The sequence below is a fragment of the Rhipicephalus microplus genome, unplaced genomic scaffold (genome assembly GCF_043290135.1).
Source record: "Rhipicephalus microplus isolate Deutch F79 unplaced genomic scaffold, USDA_Rmic scaffold_12, whole genome shotgun sequence".
NCBI lineage: Eukaryota > Metazoa > Arthropoda > Arachnida > Ixodida > Ixodidae > Rhipicephalus > Rhipicephalus microplus.
The window spans coordinates 54,724,318-54,734,460 of record NW_027464585.1 but is presented as its reverse complement, the minus strand read 5'-3'; the positions used below and the strand labels follow the sequence as shown (position 1 = coordinate 54,734,460).

General features: G+C 51.5%; 2 long non-coding RNA genes across 2 annotated transcripts; both read right to left on the bottom strand.

Moving 5' to 3' along the window:
• Nucleotides 1–2,896: 2,896 nt before the first annotated feature.
• Nucleotides 2,897–3,141, bottom strand: LOC142783762 (uncharacterized). The gene is made up of 2 exons (XR_012888448.1): nt 3,034–3,141; nt 2,897–2,985 (listed from the first exon to the last, which is right to left on the bottom strand). It is a non-coding gene; the product is annotated as an uncharacterized LOC142783762 (long non-coding RNA).
• A 3,984-nt stretch (nt 3,142–7,125) lies between these two features.
• LOC142783761 (uncharacterized) lies at nt 7,126–7,511 on the bottom strand. The gene is made up of 2 exons (XR_012888447.1): nt 7,263–7,511; nt 7,126–7,214 (listed from the first exon to the last, which is right to left on the bottom strand). It is a non-coding gene; the product is annotated as an uncharacterized LOC142783761 (long non-coding RNA).
• Nucleotides 7,512–10,143: the final 2,632 nt, after the last annotated feature.

Sequence of the window (10,143 nt, the reverse complement as noted above, 5' to 3'; positions counted from 1 at the left end):
GCGCAATTGGCTAGAGTGATGGCCTGTTAACCGAAAGGTTGGAGGTTCGAGCCCACCCGGTGGTGGTGTGGCGCTTTTTTGCTTTAGGCTGATAGCTCTTGAGAAATGTTCTCACGGTGGTGAGAGTGGAGCACGACTGTCTCCGTGGCGCAATTCGCTGGCGCGATCCGCTGTTAACTGAAAGGTTGGAGGTTCGAGCCCTCCCGGGAGTGGTGTGTTGCCTTTTTTTGCGCTGATAGCTTTGGAGAAATGTTCTGACGGTGGTGAGAGTGGAGCACGACTGTCTCCGTGGCGCAATTGGCTAGCGCGATCGGCTGTTAACAGAAAGGTTGGAGTTTTGAGCCCACCCCGTGGTGTTGCAGCGCTTTTTTTACATTGGGCTGATAGCTTTGAAGATATGCTCTGATTATGGTGAGAGTGGAGCAGGACTGTCTCCATGGCCCAATTGGCTAGTGCGATCGGCTGTTAACCGAAAGGTTGGAGGTTCGAGCCCACCCCGGGACGGTGTGTCGCTTTTTTTTCGCTGTTAGCTTTGGAGAAATTTTTTGACGGTGGTAAGAGTGGAGCACGACTGTCTCTGTGGCTCAATTGGCTAGCTCGATCGGCTGTTAACCAAAAGGTTGGAGTTTCGAGCCCTCCCAGGAGTGGCGTGTTGCTTTTTGCTTTGCGCTGATAGCTTTGGAGAAATGTTCTGACGGTGGTGAGAGTGGAGCACGACTGTCTCCGCGGCGCAATTGGCTAGCGCGATCGGCTGTTAACAGAAAGGTTGCAGTTTTGAGCCCACCCCGTGGTGTTGCAGCGCTTTTTTTAAATTGGGCTGCTAGCTTTGAAGATATGTTCTGATGGTGGTGAGAGTAGACAGGACTGTCTCCGTGGCGCAATTGGCTAGCGCGATCGGCTGGTAACCGGAAGGTTGGAGTTTCGAGCCCTCCCGGGAGTGGTGTGTTGCACTTTTCTTTGCGCTGATAGCTTTGAAGATTTGTTCTGATGGTGGTGAGAGTGGAGCAGGACTGTCTCCATGGCCCAATTGGCAAGCACGATCGGCTGTTAACCGAAAGGTTGGAGGTTCGAGCCCACCCGGGGTTGGTGCGGTGCTTATTTTTCTTTAGGCTGATAGCTTTGAAGATATGTTCTGATGGTGGTGAGAGTGGAGCACGACTGTCTCTGTGGCCCAATTGGCTAGCTCGATCGGCTGTTAACCAAAAGGTTGGAGTTTCGAGCCCTCTCGGGAGTGGCGTGTTGCTTTTTTCTTTGCGCTGATAGCTTTGGAGAAAGGTTCTGACGGTGGTGAGAGTGGAGCACGACTGTCTCCGTGGCGCAATCGGCTAGAGCGATGGGCTGTTAACCGAAAGGTTGGAGGTTCGAGAACCCCCGGTGGTGGTGCGGCGTTTTTTTTTCTTTGGGCTGATAGCTTTGAAGATATGTTCTGATGGCGGTGAGAGTGGAGCAGGACTGTCTCCGTGGCGCAGTTGGCTAGCGCGATTGGCTGTTAACCGAAAGGTTGGAGGTTTGAGCCCACCCGGTGGTGGTGCGGCGCTTTTTTTCCTGTGGGCTGATAGCTTTGAAGATATGTTCTGATGGTAGTGAGAGTATAGCAGTACTGTCTCCTTGGCACAATTGGCTAGCGCGGTCGGCTGTTAACTGAAAGGTTGGAGGTTCGAGCCCTGCCGGGAGTGGTGTGTTTCTTTTTTCTTTGCGCTGATAGCTTTGAAGATATGTTCTGATGGTGGTGAGAGTAGAGCACGACAATCTCTGTGGCGCAATTGGCTAGCGCGATTGGCTGTTAACCGAAAGGTGGAGGTTCGAGCCCACCCGGGTACGGTTTGTCACTTTTTTTTTGCGCTGATAGCTTTGGAGAAATGTTCTGACGGTGGTGAGAGTGGAGCACGACTGTCTCTGTGGCCCAATTGGCTAGCTCGATCGGCTGTTAACCAAAAGGTTGGAGTTTCGAGCCCTCCCGGGAGTGGCGCGTTGCTTTTTTCTTTGCGCTGATAGCTTTGGAGAAATGTTCTGACGGTGGTGAGAGTGGAGCACGACTGTCTCTGTGGCCCAATTGGCTAGCTCGATCGGCTGTTAACCAAAAGGTTGGAGTTTCGAGCCCTCCCGGGAGTGGCGTGTTGCTTTTTTCTTTGCGCTGATAGCTTTGGAGAAATGTTCTGACGGTGGTGAGAGTGGAGCACGACTGTCTCTGAGGCGCAATTGGCTAACACGATCGGCTGCTAACCGAAAGGTGGAGGTTCGAGAACCCCCGGTGGTGGTGCGGCGCTTTTTTTTCTTTGGGCTGATAGCTTTGAAGATATGTTCTGATGGTGGTGAGAGTGGAGCAGGACTGTCTCCGTGGCGCAGTTGGCTAGCGCGATTGGCTGTTAACCGAAAGGTTGGAGGTTTGAGCCCACCCGGTGGTGGTGCGGCGCTTTTTTTCCTGTGGGCTGATAGCTTTGAAGATATGTTCTGATGGTAGTGAGAGTATAGCAGTACTGTCTCCTTGGCACAATTGGCTAGCGCGGTCGGCTGTTAACTGAAAGGTTGGAGGTTCGAGCCCTGCCACGAGTGGTGTGTTTCTTTTTTCTTTGCGCTGATAGCTTTGAAGATATGTTCTGATGGTGGTGAGAGTAGAGCACGACAATCTCTGTGGCGCAATTGGCTAGCGCGATTGGCTGTTAACCGAAAGGTGGAGGTTCGAGCCCACCCGGGTACGGTGAGTCACTTTTTTTGCGCTGATAGCTTTGGAGAAATGTTCTGACGGTTGTTGTGATCCCACCGCTGATCACCAGTTGTTGCGGCTCGGGGTGCTGATTCGTATCCCACCGATGCCAACCAGTTGTTGCGATCCCGGTGAGCTGTGGTAGCGTGGTGTAGCTTCGGATTGAGGAAACGAGCGCTTACAAGATGGGGATACGAAAAACAAACAGGTTTATGGCACTATTTACAAATATTTACAGCATGAGGTTAAGAGTTCACAAACCACGAGCGTGGTGGTTAAACCTTTTCTTGGTTCAGAGCGTTCACAAACTACGAACGTGGTGGTTGAACCTTTAGTTGGTTCAGAGCGACGTCCTGCACTCTGCGGCGCCGTTATAAGCCCTGTCGGGCTCCTCCTTCTTCAGTCGAACACCAATCACATACACACAACAGGTGAGGGGTACAGCAGGCACGGCGCACGTGAACAGCCAATTTCGAGTCAAGATCACTGCACTTAAAGGTGGCGCCAGAGGGGCTCTTGCTCGTCGTGTGTGTCAATGGTCGAGGGATCCCAAGCTTCGGACAGCAGAGATCAAACGGTCCGCTCAATTAGCCGGGCACTTTGTGGCGGCGGTCGCCGTTTCTTCAAAGGAATACGCTCTTTGTTGTCCCCTCCGGAACGGCTTACAGCTTCGTGGCGACAGGACGTCTCATCCGCCGGCTAGCAGGGACAATAGCTGGCGAGCATAGACATTCGGCGAGTCGGCTACTTGTTTGGGGATTAAAAGAGCGCCGCTCCCCCGTCATCTCTGGACGCTGGTTCCGAGAAAACTGGAGTTCCAGGCGTGGGAACGCGGCCCGGCTACGCTTCTCAGCGACAGTATGGCGCCTGCTGACGCCGGTCATAACAGCTTCCCCCTCGCCAGATGAGTCACGGAGGGCAGCGGTCAACACTGCTGCTCGCAGGGACGACGAAAGGGTCCGTAGTCGAATCCCAAGAACTCGCCTTCGATTGTGGCATGGTCTGAGTAAATGCCGAATCTTCGACACCGTTTCTGCAACTGGACCACATGCACAAGCAAGCACTCGGCCCCCCCCTCGAACAAACCAAGCCAAAAGAGGGATGACAAACCAATTTTAATTACTAGCTTTAACAAAAGCTCACTCTCAGAACTCTCAGGACTCACTTGAGCTGAAAAACCAGACGTGCTACCTTACAACTTTACATAATAAGATGCACGACAAAAAAAAAACTAAAATATCAATTTTGATACACCAAGAGCACTCCAGAATGGTTTAGAAAGAGCGACGGAGCACGCCAGCGTTTCCATTCAATTTGCCCTTTTCCTAATGCCAAAATGATATTTTCGAAGAATCAAGCTCCGCCTCACAAGGCGACTGTTCTTCGATGTCATGGTTTGCAGCCAAGGGGACAATGGCCTGTATCTACTTTAAATTTAGCCCTCCCCTGAGATAACACTGCCACTGATGAATGCTCTACACAATGCAGGCGCACTCCTTTCCTGAAGCGCAGTACGTTATCTCACGAGAGCCCAAACTCTGGCTCAAGTAGAACGCATCATACTCGTTGCCACTGTCGTCGAGACATATAACGGCAGACTCTTTCTTTTTGTCGCTGACTACTTACACGGCCCTGTCCTGCTGAGAGCATCAGTCAGGAACTCGGATTCAGTGAGCGCTAATTTTGTCCGAACGTCCGTCTTTGTTTACGGCCGCCCGTAATTGTCTACCACTGAGACATAAAGTTCACCAGCCTCCCAAAATCTTAAACTACACTGTGACCTAACGGTCTACCTCAACGTTTAGGGAAAGCTTGATAATCTGCTCATGATCACTAGATCAATCATTCTTCAAAGAAGACAACGACAAAAAATATAACAAACACTGCCTTCTAGCAGGTTTGTTCAGTTAGTTACCTGCCTTTGCTAACGCATTTGATTGAAAAAACCACTGAGTTCTTCTGAGCATTTTCAATTACTCTTAGTTCTACAGCGTTGCAGAATACACAGCACTACTAACCAAAAGCTTAATGCCTCACACTTTGTCTTTCTTACGTTATGTTGTAACACACCGTGTACAACACAAAAATAATCCTAGGTGCGATACTCATCAAAAGCACCTCACAATAATGCACAAGTTCTATGCTAAAATCGTGCCCCAATGACCTTCAGTTCTTAATGCGCGCAACGACAACTCCACTGTGTCGCGTCAAACTTAATCATTTTACAAAATCACTTGGTCCATGTTAACATCTCCCTCAAATGCTCATTCACTCCAAATCCACATGACAGTGAAGGCATACGATATAACACTAAACCTTTGAAACACTAAAAAAACAGAACAATTTTTTCAGTTTTTACCTTCTCGGTATATTCGTACAAATGATTAATGGACTTCAATTTTCAGCCTCTAGTTCGGCGGTTTTCCTTTTCAAAAATTTACTCCCGCATCACGTAACCTACCAAATTTAAAGTGGCTCAAATCAGCCTTTCCAATGCAACACTGAGTAACAATATTTGACACGCCTGTGCAAAAGTTACTCGAACTGATCGTTCCCCCTTTTCTCATGGTTCCTTTAATCGCACACGATGGGGTCGCGATCCCGGCGGTTTTCGAGCACGCCGGAGGCTACAAAACGTGCAACCGCTAGGCTGTGTCCTGCCGTCACGCCTCATTCTGCACTTCGGCCGGCTTTCTTCGGTAATGTGAAAGGGGTACCAGAAGCAGGGGGGAAGCCTGTGCCATTTTTCTTTTGTGTTCTCGCCTATGCGGTATTTAGCCACTCTGCCCTTTCGACTCTGACCCTTCGGCAAAAGCCGCTTTCCCGAAGTTGTCAAACAGAACCGCGTGCTTCGTTTGGGTGGCGTACCTCGTTTCCTCCCTCTGCACCTGGCTCGCCGCTTGTGCTTACCGGAACGCCACCATTGACGTTTCCTTAAACGGATTAGTGGCCTACCCTTTCTTTGTTGGGACGGAGTGGGGCCCGACCTAGGCTTGCGCAGTGACGAACGCCTCCGCTTCTTCCTTTTTCTGCGATGTTTGCAAAGCTGCTCGGTGTTATCGCTGCACTGCTGAAGCGTGGCGCTCTTGCTCTCATCTGCCACTGCGTTAACCATGCCTACATTTGACAATGTCGAAAGGTCCTCTTGAGGCATGAAGAAGGTTTCCAGCCTCTTACTGGGCCCATCAGGGCTGCTGGCACCCTCCTCATCCACGCAAGGAGCGTCTTTCGACATCGTCCCTACCTCGAGACCGGCCAAGGCCTCGTTCTCTGCATGCTCTACATCGATGCATTCGAGAATACGCGGGCCTTTCTCTGGCGCGATATCTGTTTCAAGCGCTTTACCAGGCGCCTCAACTTCCGGCGCTTTGCGACGCGCCTCGCTTTCAGACTCCGGTGCGAGTCTTTCTTTCTTTTTGCTAATAGAAGTTCCAAATCTTCTGATTAGCTCTGCTTTCACAACTTCGTAGTTGTTCGCGTGCTGCTCACTGAGTCGCGCAACAACATCCGCTGCCTCGCAGGGCAGAACCGTGCGTAGCCTCTGAGACCAGGTGTCTCGCTCACACTTAAGTTGACTACACTTTCGTTCAAAGAGTCTAAGATACAGGCCCATATCCCATGATACCTCATATGGCTGCATGTACCTAGACATCTCGAACTCTGCCTCATTGTCGAGAAGAAGTACTCCTCGCTGGGGTCCCAACCTCATACTCAACTCATAATCTTGATTGAAAAACTTTCTCTTGAGGCCTTCTCTTTCGTGTTCACTCTTTCCTTCCATCTGAGCTGCTCTTAATTTTCTTTCGATGATGAGGTCCCATTCTTCACTTAGTTCCTCATCATCAGCCCCCAAATCATTAATCGCTTGAATGATTATGGGTTTTCGTGCCAAACCCTTTGTATCGATCCCCAATTCCTCACACAAGAGCAACAAGTCTGACTTCTGCAGCTCCCGTAAGTCCATGATCGTACTGAGTGCTCGCTACTTCCAAAAATAACTTTCCGAAACGGCGAAACTGAGTCTTTCGGCAAAGTTAACTACCAGTTCTAAAATTTACCCTCTTTTAGAACCTGGTTCACTCAAAGGAAAAGCCAAGCACTCACCCATACGTGATCCATGTCTCGAGCCAACTGCTTCTCTTGGGCCGACTGTTGTTGTCACTTGTAGCTTCGAATCCCTCCGCTGCCAACCATTTGTCGCGGCTCGGGGTGCTGAGGTCGTATCTCACCGCTGCCACCAGTTGTCGCGAATCCCTCCGCTGATCACCAGTTGTTGCGGCTCGGGGTGCTGATTCGTATCCCACCGATGCCAACCAGTTGTCGGGAATCCCACCGATGCCAACCAGTTGTTGCGATCCCGGTGAGCTGTGGTAGCGTGGTGTAGCTTCGGATTGAGGAAACGAGCGCTTACAAGATGGGGATACGAAAAACAAACAGGTTTATGGCACTATTTACAAATATTTACAGCATGAGGTTAAGAGTTCACAAACCACGAGCGTGGTGGTTAAACCTTTTCTTGGTTCAGAGCGTTCACAAACTACGAACGTGGTGGTTGAACCTTTAGTTGGTTCAGAGCGACGTCCTGCACTCTGCGGCGCCGTTATAAGCCCTGTCGGGCTCCTCCTTCTTCAGTCGAACACCAATCACATACACACAACAGGTGAGGGGTACGAGCAGGCACGGCGCACGTGAACAGCCAATTTCGAGTCAAGATCACTGCACTTAAAGGTGGCGCCAGAGGGGCTCTTGCTCGTCGTGTGTGTCACTGGTCGAGGGATCCCAAGCTTCGGACAGCAGAGATCAAACGGTCCGCTCAATTAGCCGGGCACTTTGTGGCGGCGGTCGCCGTTTCTTCAAAGGAATACGCTCTTTGTTGTCCCCTCCGGAACGGCTTACAGCTTCGTGGCGACAGGACGTCTCATCCGCCGGCTAGCAGGGACAATAGCTGGCGAGCATAGACATTCGGCGAGTCGGCTACTTGTTTGGGGATTAAAAGAGCGCCGCTCCCCCGTCATCTCTGGACGCTGGTTCCGAGAAAACTGGAGTTCCAGGCGTGGGAACGCGGCCCGGCTACGCTTCTCAGCGACAGTATGGCGCCTGCTGACGCCGGTCATAACACGGTGGTGAGAGTGGAGCACGACTGTCTCTGTGGCCCAATTGGCTAGCTCGATCGGCTGTTAACCAAAAGGTTGGAGTTTCGAGCCCTCCCGGGAGTGGCGTGTTGCTTTTTTCTTTGCGCTGATAGCTTTGGAGAAATGTTCTGACGGTGGTGAGAGTGGAGCACGACTGTCTCTGTGGCCCAATTGGCTAGCTCGATCGGCTGTTAACCAAAAGGTTGGAGTTTCGAGCCCTCCCGGGAGTGGCGTGTTGCTTTTTTCTTTGCGCTGATAGCTTTGGAGAAATGTTCTGACGGTGGTGAGAGTGGAGCACGACTGTCTCCGTGGCGCAATCGGCTAGCGCGATCGGCTGTTATCCGAAAGGTTGAAGTTTCGAGCCCACCCGGGGTTGGTGCGGTGCTTTTTTTTTCTTTAGGCTGATAGCTTTGAGGATATGTTCCGATGGTAGTGAGAGTGGAGCACGACTGTCTCCGTGGCGCAATTGGCTAGAGCGATGGGCTGTTAACCGAAAGGTTGGAGGTTCGAGCCCACCCGGTGGTGGTGAGGCGCTTTTTTTCCTTTAGGCTGATAGCTTTGAAAAAATGTTCTGACGGTGGTGAGAGTGGAGCACGACTGTCTCCGTGGCGCAATTCGCTAGCGCGATCCGCCATTAACTGAAAGGTTGGAGGTTCGAGCCCTCCCGGGAGTGGTGTGTTGCTTTTTCTTCTTTAGGCTGATAGCTTTGAAGATATGTTCTGGTGGTGGTGAGAGTGGAGCAGGACTGTCTCCGTGGCGTAATTGGCTGGCGCGATCGGCTGTTAACTGAAAGGTTTGATGTTCGAGCCCTCCCGGGAGTGGTGTGTTGCTTTTTCTTCTGTAGGCTGATAGCTTTGAAGATATGTTTTGATTGTGGTGAGAGTGGAGCAAGGCTGTCTCCATGGCCCAATTGGCTAGCGCGATCGGCTGTTAACCGAAAGGTTGGAGGTTCGAGCCCACCCCGGGACGGTGTGTCGCTTTTTTTCGCTGTTAGCTTTGGAGAAATGTTCTGACGGTGGTGAGAGTGGAGCACGACTGTCTCCGTGGCGCAATTGGCTAGCGCGTTCGACCGTTAACCGAAAGGTTGGAGGTTCGAGCCCACCCAGTGGGGGTGCGGCGCTTTTTTTTCTATGGGACGATAGCTTTGAAGATATGTTCTGATGGTGGTTAGAGTGGAGCAGGACTGTCTCCATGGCGCAATTGGCTAGCGCGTTCGGCCGTTAACCGAAAGGTTGGAAGTTCGAGCCCACCCGGTGGTGGTGCGGCGCTTTTTTTCTATGGGATGATAGCTTTGAAGATATGTTCTGATGGTGGTGAAAGTGGAGGAGGACTGTCTCCGTGGCGCAATTGGCTAGCGCGATCGGCTGTTAACCGAAAGGTTGAAGTTTCGAACCCACCCGGGGTTGGTGCGGTGCTTTTTTTTCTTTAGGCTGATAGCTTTGAAGATATGTTCTGATGGTGGGGAGAGTGGAGCAGGACTGTCTCCGTGGCGCAATTGGCTAGCGCGATCGGCTGTTAATCGAAAGGTTGGAGTTTCGAGCCCTCCCGCGAGTGGTGTGTTTCTTTTCTTTTTGCGCCGATAGCTTTGAAGTTATGTTCTGATGGTGGTGAGAGTAGAGCACGACTGTCCCTGTGGCGTAATTGGCTAGCGCGTTCGGCCGTTAACCGAAAGGTTGGAGGTTCGAGCCCACCCGGTGGGGGTGCCGCGCTTTTTTTCTATGGGACGATAGCATTGAAGATATGTTCTGATGGTGGTGAGAGTGGAGCAGGACTGTCTCCGTGGCGCAATTGGCTAGCGCGTTCGGCCGTTAACCGAAAGGTTGGAGGTTCGAGCCCACCCGGTGGTGGTGCGGCGCTTTTTTTTCTATGGGATGATAGCTTTGAAGATATGTTCTGATGGTGGTGAGAGTGGAGCAGGACTGTCTCCGTGGCGCGATTGGCTAGCGCGATCGGCTGTTAACCGAAAGGTTGAAGTTTCGAGCCCTCCCGCGAGTGGTGTGTTCCTTTTTTCTTTGCGCCGATAGCTTTGAAGATATGTTCTGATGGTGGTGAGAGTAGAGCACGACTGTCTCTGTGGCGCAATTGGCTAGCGCGATCGGCTGTTAACCGAAAGGTTGGAGTTTCGAGCCCACCTGGTGGTGGTGCGGCGCTTTTTTTTCTTTGGGCTGATTTCTTTGAAGATATGTTCTGATGGTGATGACAGTAGAGCAGGACTGTCTACGGGGCGCAATTGGCTAGCGCGATGTTAACCGAAAGGTTGGAGGTTCGAGCCCACCCCGGGACGGTGTGTCGCTTTTTTTTCGCTGT